The sequence below is a fragment of the Phodopus roborovskii genome, unplaced genomic scaffold, assembly GCF_943737965.1.
Source record: "Phodopus roborovskii unplaced genomic scaffold, PHOROB, whole genome shotgun sequence".
NCBI classification, from domain to species: Eukaryota; Metazoa; Chordata; class Mammalia; order Rodentia; family Cricetidae; genus Phodopus; species Phodopus roborovskii.
The window spans coordinates 5,295,709-5,308,581 of NW_026126412.1; positions in this window are offsets into that span (position 1 = coordinate 5,295,709).

Here is a 12,873-nt window from a genome sequence, read left to right on the forward strand (position 1 = left end):
AGAGACCCTAGCTTTGACTTTTATGCTTTCAAACACACTATGAATCATTCTGCCAAACTCCTGCCCTTCATGTGAATGATATATTTTATTTACACTCTAAGAAAAAAATCCATGCAAGGCTATTATTAATCACTCACACCTTTGAGAATGATCTTACCATTTAGCTATTTATCAAGATTGCTATCCTTCCTGTTAGAAAGAGACATATCATAACTGATGTAGAATCAAACTCTAGATGGGCCTAAATACATAGCTGTTGTCAGAATAAATGTCTCTTCCTGTTAGAATTATGAGTACTCACCTGCACACACACACACACACACACACACACACACACACACCACTCACAAAACCACACTCACAAAGCCCCTATATCCTACATCTATTCTGGGAATTTTATTTAAAGTATAAAAATGCTACTACAATATCAGCTTATAGGTAATGCATAAGCATGTTTCTGAAGAGCAGCCTACCACTTTAAAAAAGATGTTCTTATCCCTGACAAGGTCAGCAAGACACTAGGTGTTTGGAATGAGCAAAGATTTTTAAAATGTGTTTGTTAATTTATTAAAATGACATGGAAAAGAGGACATGGCTAGGATTTTATTACACAACACTTATTTCAAGTATGTATAACTTGTACAGCAAGTATACATCACTAAAATAATGGATCATGAGTGGAACTTTTAAAATAAAACAAACAGCACTTTAAAAGTGTGACACTGGGAAAACATTTCAGTAAATTCATACAGCTTCTGGCATTGGAAACGCAAGGATGCTAAATTCATTCTCTTCACCAGGATGTTTATCTGCCTCAGTATTAAGTGATCACTCATTAGAAAACAAAATAACCATAAAGGAAAATATTGGCAGAAACAAAACTGCTTACAATTTCTGGTGGATCTCAATAAAATGTGAAAAACTACTGCATTCATAAGAGTTCCTAGTTTTTTAATCTTTTTCATTGATGGCATTAAAAATTTTCTAATAGGAAGAGGGAAACTATTCTTTGACAGATTACTTTCCTACTCATTTGCTTGCTTTGTGGAAGATGATCTATCTTTAGGACATAATATTGAATTGTAATTTAATGTGCAAGGATGGGCAGCTCTAAGGAAGAAGTGATTTTAGGTGACAGGGATATCAACGCACACTCACCTTTAGCCTGGTATGGTTTTCCATGATTATCATGCTATACTGAGGAAATGTTTTCAGTGTGCCTGGCATTGGGTGGAATGCATTGATTGTGAGGGATGGTGGAATAAAAATGACCCAAATCGAAACAAAGTTAATTGGCGGAACAGTCTGCCATACTGCCTCTGAAAATAGCAGCAATTTTACAAAAAAGCATGTGGATTTAACATAATAGTTGTGAGGCAGGACCTATCTTTGGGCTGATGCAGAGCCTCAGCATTAACCAGGGACTAGATTAGGTATCCTTGCCTGAGGTAGCTGGCAGTTGGAGGCTGGTAACCCAACAATAGTGGTTTTCCTGATAAACAGATATCTGCCTTGTCAGATTACCAACGAGTGCCGAATTTAGGGTTCTGTTCACACTATCAGAGTCCTGCCTACGTTAGACCCAGCCCATCATCTTAAGACAATGTCATCAGCACTGTCGTTTTTGAGGCATGATTTGGATCGAACAGACATGTGAAAAATTAAGGTTATTTTTTCATGGGTATAAGACTAGTTGATGAGAGATTTGGGAAATGAATATAATTATGATATTGCATTTGACACAGGCAAATCCAAAGAAAAAATTTCACTCAGATTCATACTTGTATAGTTTGAACACATTAGTGGAAGGTGGTATTTTTAAAGTGCCTTCCCAGGAACTATTTAATTAGATGATATACAATGTGTAGCTAGTTTTTTCTTGGCCCTTTTCTGTATTTATTTAGTTTAGTTACAGGTTGCAGTTTCCCCTCCCTTCTCTCCGCTCATTTACTCCCACCACCTTCCCTCTGCCCTCACCTTAAGCCACCCCTCTCCTGTTTCTGTTCAGAAAGGGACAGGCCTCCCATGGGCACCAACAAAGCATGGATTTTAAGGTGGAATAAGACTAAGAACATCACCTTGTATTTATGATGGTTAAGGGAATTCAATATGAGGAGTAGGGTCCCAAAAGCCAGCCAAAGCTTTAGGAGCAGCCCCTGATCCCTTTGGTAGGAGTCCCACAATAGATCAATCTACAAAAATGTCACATATATGAAGAGGGCCTAGCTGGGTCCCCGGCAGGCTCATTTGTTGTTGGTTCAGACTCTGAGTTCCTATGAGCTAGGTTAGTTGTTTCTGTGTGTGTGTGTGTGTGTGTGTGTGTGTGTGTGTGTGTGTGTGTTATCCTTGATCCTTCTGGCTCCTAGAATCTTTCCTCCTTCTCTTTAGCAGGATTTCCTGAGCTAGGCCTAATGTTTGGCTGCATCACTTTCCATCAGTGCCTGAACGAAGGCTAATGACAATTGGGATAGTCACCAATCTGATGACAGAAGAAGGTTAGTTCAAGCTACATATCCACTACAATTTAAATAAACCTATCATTCCTATGGGAAAAATATCACTTATTAAATATCTCCAAAACAGAGAGGGGGTGAAATGCCCAGTAGTAGATGATTTCAATGCAGAATTCTACCAAATTTTCAAAGAAAAGATAATATCATTATGTCTCAAAATATTTCACACAATAGAAATTGAAGGAACATTGCCAAATGCTTACTATGAGGCCTTTTGTTACCCTGATACCCAAAGTATACAAAGACTCAACATAGAAAGTAATTATCAGTTTTCCTCAGAACATTTATGAAAATATACTAAAATATTGGTAAACTGAATCCAAGAACACATCAAAAAGATTATCTACCATGATCAGGTGGGCTTCAACCTAGAGATGCAGATATAAAAATATGTAAATATAACCCAACATATAAACAAATTGAAATACAAAACTACATGATCATCACATTAGATGCTGAAAAATATTTTGAAAAATCCAAAACTCCTTCTTGATAAAGGTCTTAGCAATCTATGGTACCTCTGGATCAGTATTTATCCCTAGTATAAGAATGGGCTTTGGGAGCCCATTCCACATAGAGGGATACTCCCTCATCTTGGACACATGGGGGAGCACTTAGGCCCTGCTGCAAATGATATGACAGACTCTGAAGACTCCCAATGGAAGTCCCTCATGCTCCCTGCAGAGCAGAAAGGGGATGGGATGGTCATTGGTGGAAGGAACAGGGGAGGACAAGAGGGTGCAGGAACTGGGATTGATATGTAAAATAAACTTGTTTCAAATTTAAATTAAAAATTACATTAAAATTTTCAAAAGAATACCTGACCCCCCCAAAGAAAAAAGTCTTGGAGAAATCAGTGATAGAAGAATATACCTAAATATAATAATAATAAAAAAACATACAGTAAGCTAACAGCCAACATCCAATTTGTTGGAGAAAAAGTCAAACAATTTCACTAAAATTAGGAATAAGACAAGGCTACGCATATTTTCCATATCTGTTCAATAAAGTATTTGAATTTTAGCCAGAGCAATAAAACATCAAAAAGAGTTCAAGGGGATACAAATTGGAAAGGAAGTTAAAGTATCACTATTTTCAGATGACATGATAGTGTACATAAAGACCCCAAAGATTCTACCAGGATATGCCTTCAGGTGACAAACACCTTTAGGGAAGTAATTCTATATAGTTTGCAGCTTTAAAAAACTTTCTACTTTTTAATAACTAACTAGTCTCCTTCAGTAAGGATGCTCCTGGAGACATAATGAATCTAGAATAGACACAATAACTGTCTCTTATTTCAGGGTTATAGGGGCAATGACCAAAAGAATGTCATCTCCTTAGGATCTGGATAACATTTATGTCTTGTACATCAATCATCCAATTGGACCAAGATGCACCCAGATTTCTCAACAATGCATTATAGATAAAATCTAATTTGGGCTACTTTAATTCAGCCAGCATGTGCCCTTTGGTCACTTCTTCAATGTAGCAGTTTAGAACAGCATTCTCTGGGATCCAGCAATGCATAACCTGCAGCAGAGCTAAAATATTCAAATAGAAATAAAATAACTCCCTAGAAAGTTGCTAGCATCCATGTTTCCTTTGGAAAATAATTACAGAAGTCAGTTTAAAAGCTTATACAAGAAACGGTGAAATATCACCATGTGCCTTCACAGAAATGCTAATGGATACTTGTATTATATTCTCAAAATTTTGGTTTCAAAAACCTCTCTTTACTGGTTTTATAGTGTTATAATTGGTGGGCATGGTGAAAATCTCTCAGAGGAAACAGATTTGTGGCATACAGAGGAGGTGTTCCTACATGCTTCTTGGGGTAACCAATTTTATTTTTGAAAGTTTAGCATCTCTAATCCTGTTATTTTATAATACTATTATTATAATATTCAGGTTTATTGTATATACTGTACTCTTTGTCTCGATACATTATCATGTGTTTCCTGCAACGCTGATTTTGACTAACTCCATAATCAATTTTACTTATTCTATCTATCTATCTATCTATCTATCTATCTATCTATCTATCTATCATCCATCCATATTTTCTTATATATGGATGATCCAGGGGTAATACACCTATAGTAGTACACGGTGCCCTGTCTCATGTGATGCCCCAAGACAAAGCTAGTGCTAGTGTTAGTTTCTAAACAACAAGCTCATGATTTTTTGCCCTTTATTCAACTAACTTACCATTACACCAAGAATCGTGATTTTCACTGTCTATAGATTCAGCACACACATATTCCCAGTAATGTGTGTGTTTATGTGTGCAAAATAACTACACAATGAGTTATTGAGTTGTATATGGAAACTGCTAGGCAACTGCAAATTACAAGGATATAATGCCATCAAGGGATTTAATGGTGACATCATGAATCACAAGAACAAGGTGTAAATGGACTGTGCTTCCCCACACTCCAAGACAATGCTAGAGCTATGATTTTAAAAGTCTCCACACTCCCTGACTGCCACTCCCTGGTACATGGATAATTTGTGTTATAATTTCAGTCTTCTCCAATCCTTTCTGCTCTGCCTCATCACCTTCAAACCTTTAAAAACCAAGAAAGAAGCTGCCCACACAAAGCCCTACGCTATTAAGAAGCTATATTTAAATATATCACCTGACTGTCCCAAGTTGAAACCTAACAAATCTGACAAAAATCTTGCCATTCTCGGCTATGTGTCACATAACTGAAGGATGACAGACAGGTGACAACACACCCAAGAACTAAGAGATTTTCTCCTCTTGGATAACAGTATACTTCATGTATACTTCCTTTGTCCTCCAAGAGTAGGAAATCTAATTACATATAGTACCCTTGTTATGAATACAAAAAAAATGATTTTACCAGTTTGCTTTTTATTCATATCTGAAGCTCAGTGAACCCAAGTAATATTTCAATTTATTTATTATGTCCTAAATGATTCACTTTTCTTCTGATGCTTTCTCACAGAAGAATATATTAACATAAAATAATAACTGGCCCCAACTTTTGTTCAAATTTAAATATGTCCTAGCAAAGAAAGCCCTTTTATAATTGCTTTTATGTGTCACTTTAAGGCTAAGAGATCCAACCTTCTGGCAGCTTTGCTTTGGGTCTTAATTAGCCACTTAGCTGCAAATTGGTTGGCACCCTAGGCCTTTCATCAGTTATTACCTAAATAGCATCACTGAGTTAGGATAAAGGAAAGAAAGATCCCACATGCAGTAGGTCTTTCCATCATTATTGCCCTTTAATACAAAGGAGGGAATCCCAACTCTAATTAAGGCTACATCTCTAATAGGCAACTGGCATCTTATTTCACTGCCTCTTGGTGAGGCATTAAAAAGGGAAAACAATTACAATGACCTGCATTAAAGAATTCACAAAATATTTTCACCAGTGTTATTACTTCTATGTATTAGTTTAACCATACATTTATCAGTGTGTCTGTGTTGGTTACCATGACTTAAAATTTTGTTCCTTATTCCATGTGACTGCACATACCTGAAGCTATGTCATAAAACTCAGCCAGTCACAAGCATCTGAAAGGGAATTAGCGAATTAGCATTTTCATCTTTTTGTCACACTTCTAGAAAATGAGCAGACTGATAATTGTATTCCTTGGACAGTGACTGTTTGGCAAGAGAGGACACAACAGTGATGAAGAAAAGAGATCACCACCTGCAAAAAAGATTTTTGTAAGTTACAACAGTGACTGATATATTACAGAAATAACAAGGGATATTTTACTCCCTGAATACAAAAGCAAACACATGCTGGAGAAAGAAACTACAGAAGATATGACTTAAAGTTTTCCAAAACACAGCAAAAATTACAAAAGAATCAGGGTACTTCATTTAATTACTGCTTTTGCAATGGAACTTCAATTGTTAAGTTTCATACAACATATTTTAATACCTTTTTGTTTCTGCTAAAGAAAAAAGTATATAATTGTGGTGGTATTTTTAATAATGAACTGTATGTGTGTGTGTGTGTGCTCGTGCGCATGCTTGCATGTGTATGCAGGTATATATTTAACTAACATTCAGTCTAGTTCCTTAGTCTATCCTAAAGTACATTTTATATACTTATTTTCCATTCTGTTCCATAGATTTGTCACTAATGACTTTATTTGTAAACTAAACATCAACCTTCATTTGGTCTTCCGTGTGGTAAGCATTATGCTGACAGAAAACAACCAAAGTAGCAGGTCAGATTCTTCCTCTCTCACTCACAGCATTGATTTTGTCCCATTTGCAAATTACATGACAAAGCTTTTACGTTTTCCTTGTTGGTGAGTTCATTTGGATCAGCACACACAACAGCTGGTGACACTCACTAACTCATAACAACAACACTTCAAATCCCTGGAAAGTTAAACATTTGTGACCAAATGTATTGATATTAAATTTTTGAAACTTTATTGTTAAATTTTTAAAAAAATATTGTTATTAAATTTTAAGAAAACAATGCTTATCATTCTGTGGATGTGTAGAAACAGAAAACAAACAACAACAAAAAACTTGATATGACTCCAAAGAATAGCTTGCAGTTTCTTAAGGAAAATTCTTTAATGTCACAAAGCCATCCATGACGTATGCGTGTTAATAAACTTGGCATCATTGTCCTTTGAATTCTAAACTTACCTGCTGGGAGTAGAACTTCAAGAGTGAAACCAAGTGTAAAGCAACAGAGAAGTGCTGTGGGTGAAACAGGAGAGCTTGGAGGCCAGTTAAGGCTACACAGACATGAAATCTCATCTCTTAGTTTAACTTTCACACTTTTTTTAGTTAAGTAAACTTTGCAACTTTACATAAACTATTGTTTCCTCAAAATTGTATAGTATTGGTTCACAGAACATTTTTGCACTGCCAAGTAAGTAGACTTGCAATTTCAAAGTAATAAAGATTAAAATATTAGCATGTTGTTTGCTCTATCTTATTTATGAATCACTAACTTTCCTTTAAATTACTTGTGTATGGCTAATAGAACAAATAGAGCTTGTCCAGCAGGTTGTCATTTCAGCTTGGTTACTTACAATGGGTCACTTAGAAAGTAAGCTTCATATTAGGAGGGAATGTTCATGATATTTGCTTCTGTCTTTTAAATCCCTGACATATATTACATGTTGACCTATTGGCTGAATAAAGGCCCCTGGACAAAGAAAAAAGCCACAAATCCAGAACAAAAACAAAACACAAACACAACAAACAAAAACTGCCAAAACAGGAACCAAGTGGCTTGCTGTTTCAAGGAATGTGCTCTGTCATCCATTCAGTATTTTTCTCTGCTGCTGATAGATATTGAGAAGATGTTAAAATTCTGTACAATAAAGGAACTTCAGGGGTATCACCATCCCTGACTTCAAGCTCTATTATAGAGCTATAGTCCTGAACACAGCGTGGTATCAGCAAATAGACATGTAGACTAATGAAATCAAATCGAAAATCCTAATATTAACCTGCATACCTATGAACATCTGATATTTGACCAAACAGCTAAAATTATACAATGGAAGGAGGAAACCAACTTCAACAAACAGTGCTGCGATAACTGGATGTTGGTGTGTAGAAAACTACAGATAGACCCATGTCTATCGCCATGCACAAAACTTAAGTCCAAATGGATCAAAGGCCTCAACATAAACCCAGCCACACTGAACCTTTTAGAAGAGAAAGTAGGATGGACCCTTGAACAAATTGGTACAAGAGACTTGCTTCCTGAACATAACACCAGTAGCACAGACACTGAGATCAACAATTAATAAATGGGACCTCCTCAAACTGAGAAGCTTCTTTAAGGAAAAAGACACAGTTGACAAGACCAAACAGCAGCCCACAGACTCAGGAAAGATCTTCACTAACCCCATATCTGGCAGAAAATATACAAAGAACCCAAGGAACTAGTCACCAAAATACCAAATAATACAATTAAAAAGTGGGGTATGGAACTAAATATAGAATGCTCAATAGAGAAATCAAAAATGGCTGAAAAATACTTAAGAAAGTGCTCAACATGCTTAGTCATCAGGAAAATGCTCATCAAAACAACTCTGAGATACCATTTTACTCCTGTCAGAATGACCAAAATCAGAAACATCAATGACAATTTATGCTGGACAGGGTGTAGAGAGAAGGGAACACTCCTCCACTGCTGGAGGAGTGCAACTTATACAACCATTTTGGAGATTAGTATGGCTATTCCTCAGGAAAAAGGGAATCAGTCTACCAAAGGACCTGATCCATATCCATGCAACAAAGACATCTGTTCAACTAAGTTCATAGCAGCATTATTTGTAATAACAAGAACCTGGAAGCAACCTAGATGTCATACAACTGAAGAATGGATAAAGAAGACATGGTACATTTACACAATGGAATACTACTCAACAAAAAACAAAGCCAAAATCAAACCAAACAAAACAAACAAACAAATGGAATCTTGAAATTCGCAGACAAGTTAATGGAACTAGAAGAAACCATCCTGAGTGAGGTAACCCAGTCCCAAAAAGAGGAACATGGTATATACTCACTCACTTACGGATATTAGGCTTAGAGAAAAGGATCTGCAACCTACAATTCACACTGCCAGAGAAGTTGGCATGCAAGGAGTACCCTAAGAGAGTCATACAAGGTTCCCCATAGAAGGAGAAAGGGACGATATCTCCTGAGCATATTGAGAGCAGGGAGAAGAGTGAAGGGCAATGAGTGGTTAGGGAGTTAGGAGAAAAAGAAGGGGATAAGAGGAGTGGTGAAGAGAACATGAGGTACTATGAGGATTTAGTTCGAAGATGAATAGAGAACAAAAACAAAAAAATCAAAAACAAAAAGAGAGAGAGAGAGATACTATAACAGAGGGAGCCATTATAGGTTTGAAGAGAAAACTGACACTAGAGAAATGTCCAGAGATCTACAATGACGACCCCTACTAATAATCTGAGCAACAATGGAGAGGCTACCTTAAATGCCCTCCCCTGATAATGAGATTGATAACTAACTTATATACTATCCTAGAGCCTTTATCTAGTAGCTGATGGAAACAGAATCAGATACCCACAGCTAAACACAGACTTGAATCCTGGAATCCAGGTTCAGAGAGGGAGGAGTAATAATCAAAGGGAACAAGACCAGGCTACAGAAACCCACAGAGACAGATGAGCAAATAGGAACTCATGGACCCCAGACTGATAGCTGGGAAACCAGTATTGGACTCCCCTGAATACGGGTTTCAATTAGAAGGCCTAGGCACTCTAAAGGACCTCTGACAGTGTAACCATGATCTATCCCTGGTACATGAAAAGACTTTGGAACACATTCTCCATGGAGGGATACTCCCTTAGAGACAGGAGGGAGTACCTAGGACCTACTCCAAATGACTACACATATTTTGATTATCCCTACTGGAAGGCCTCACCCTCCCTTTGGAGTGGGTGGGGAATGGGATGAAAGGAGGATGCTGGGGCATGGAGGTTGTGAGGGTGAGGGAACTGGGATAAATATGTAAAATAAGAAAAAATAATAAAAATAGTGAAAAAGAGAAGATATTAGAGATTGTTCTTGCTCACAGAAGAAGCCACTACTGCCACAACTACTACTCAGTTTATAGTTCTCTTGTACTAGTACATTAAGACACTGGAATAGCTAAGTCCACAGACTACATATAATCATAACAGACCGGCTTTCTTAGTCCACTATGTGAACCCCAACTCTGCTGTCTCTGTTTACACTGTTGCTAGTTCCCTAGAACACTGGGCTTTAATCAGACTATGAGAGGATATATCATGATTCTGTGAACATATATGTAAACACACACTTCTTTTCTCATTATTCATCAAAGCAAAGCATCCCCCACTACCTTCCACCAATAAATATGTCCTAGTATACTGAAGAAAATGGAGAGTGAAAAGTTTAGGTGAGCATTCATGAAGTCAGAACAGGTCATATAAAGAACAGAGAGACCATAGACAGTTGACACAGAGAGAAAATGAAGCCAAGGTAGAAAGTTTCTGATGGTATTCTAATACTTTTATAGTGCTGAACTTAATGGAGTCCTAAAATATTTGTAGATATTATCATATGAGACATGAGACTATCAACACTAACACTAATAATGGGGCATGTTAACTATTCTGAGATATTCTGGGAAGTATGCTTTTAGAAAATTTTTACTAGGAAGAAATTAAATGAAAATGGTTGCAGGAAATTGGAATCAGTGTGCAAGAGATGTCATTTGGGCATTTAGGCAAAAACAGGTTCAAGAAATACAATAAAAATAGTGAAGGTCACCTGAGAAGAGGTGGGTAATGGTTGACTTGAAATCACTGGGAAGACCAGAGGCACACATAGAAAGTATTGACATTTTAAAAACTTCTTCTTTTTAGAGGATTGATTTTGCAGAGAATCTTATGACATGTAAGTGCAAGCTGTTGCTGTAAGAGCTGTGAACTTCAAATCTAGTGATAGGTGTTTTAGGTCTTTTCGCCACCTTGATTATTTTTTCCTTAGCTGAAAATGTTAGAGATGGAAAAGAAGATCTACAAGTCTCTTTGAGTTTCAACTTTTATGCCATAATATCATATATTATGACAAGTGAATTCAGAGAACTTTCAAGACATGAAACACCGAGACTAACAAAAGATGAAAACCAACTCTTTGTTGCATTGATTTTTTTGTATTGTTTTCCTGGTTTCTATTTTGTTGATTTCAGCCCTGAAGTTGATTATTTCCTGGTGTCTACTCCTCCAGGGTGAGCTTGCTTCATTTTGTTCTAAGACTTTCAGTTGTGCTGTAAATTCTCTTATGTGACTATCCTCTGTTTGCTTCATATGGGCACTTAGTGCAATGAAATTCCCTAGTAACACTGCTTCCAAGGTGTCCCATAAGTCCGGGTATGTTGTATCCTCATTCTCCTTGAATTTGAGAAAGTCCTTAATTTCTTCCTTTATTTCTTTTTTGACCCAGGTGTGGTACAATTGCACATTGTTCAGTTTCCATGTGTTTGCAGGTTTTCTGCGATTTGTGTTGTTGTTGAATTCCAATTTTAAAGCATGGTGGTCTGATAAGATACAGTGGACTATTCCAATTCTCCTGTATCTGTTGAAGTTTGTTATGCTATCTAGTATGTGGTTGATTTTAGAGAAGGTTCCATGTGGAGCAGAGAAGAAGGTATATTTTTTTTGTGTTTGGATGGAATATTCTATAGATGTCTGTTAAATCCAGTTGAGACACAACTTCTCTTAGTTATTTTGTTTCTTTGTTGAGTTTCTGATTGGTGGTCCTTTCTAGTGGTAAGAGTGGTGTGTTGAAGTCTCCACTATAAGTGTGTGAGGTTTTATGTAAGCTTTGAGTTTTAGTAGAAAAAAATAATGGAATCTTGAAATTCACAAGCAAGTGGATGGCACTTGAAGAAACCATCCTGAATCAGGTAACCCAGTCACAAATAGAAGTACATGGTATCTACTCGCTCATATATGGATTTTTGACCTAGAGCAAAGGATCACCAGCCTATATTTCACACCACCAGAGGAACTAGGATACAAGGTGTATTCTAAGAGATTCATATAAAGTCCCTCAAAGAAGGGGAGAGGGACAAGTCCCCCAGAGCTCAGGGGAAGTGGGGGGCAGTCAATGGAGAGAAAAGTAGGAGAAAGAGATGGAGAGGAGAGGAAAGCACATGTGACTAAGAAGATTGAGACAGCATATGAATAGAATACAGAAGAGAGAGAGAGAGAGAGAGATAGAGAGAACATAAAAGAGGGAGCCATTATTGGTTTGAAGAGAAAATTGAACCTAAAGAAAAGTCTAGAGACCTACAAGACTGCCGCCAACAAACAATTTGAGCTTCTGTGGAAAGACTACCATAAATGCCCTTCCCAGATAGTGAGATCAACAACTAAATTATCCATGGAGCCCTCATCTAATACCTGTTGGAAACAGAAGCAAACACCTATACCTAAACACAGAGTTGAATTAGAATCCAGATGTAGATGGAGAGGACAAGACCAGGTTGCAGAAACACATAGAAACAGCTGACCTGAACAAGGAGGAGCTAAGGGCCCCCAGACTTATAGCTGGGAATCCAGCATGGGACTGACTCAGGCCCCCCTGAATATGTGTCTCAGCTAGAAGGACTGAACAGTCTAAGGGACCTCAGACAGTGGAACCAGGATGTATTCTTGGTGCATAAAAGGACATTGCAAACACATCCCCCATGGAGGGATACTGCCTTAACTTAGAGACAGGAGGGAAGTCCTAGTCCCTACTTCAAATGACCTGATAGATCTACCTGGATGGTATTGCCCTACATGTGGAATTGGGGTGGGGGATGGGAGGGGAGGGTGGTCAGGGTGCATGTGA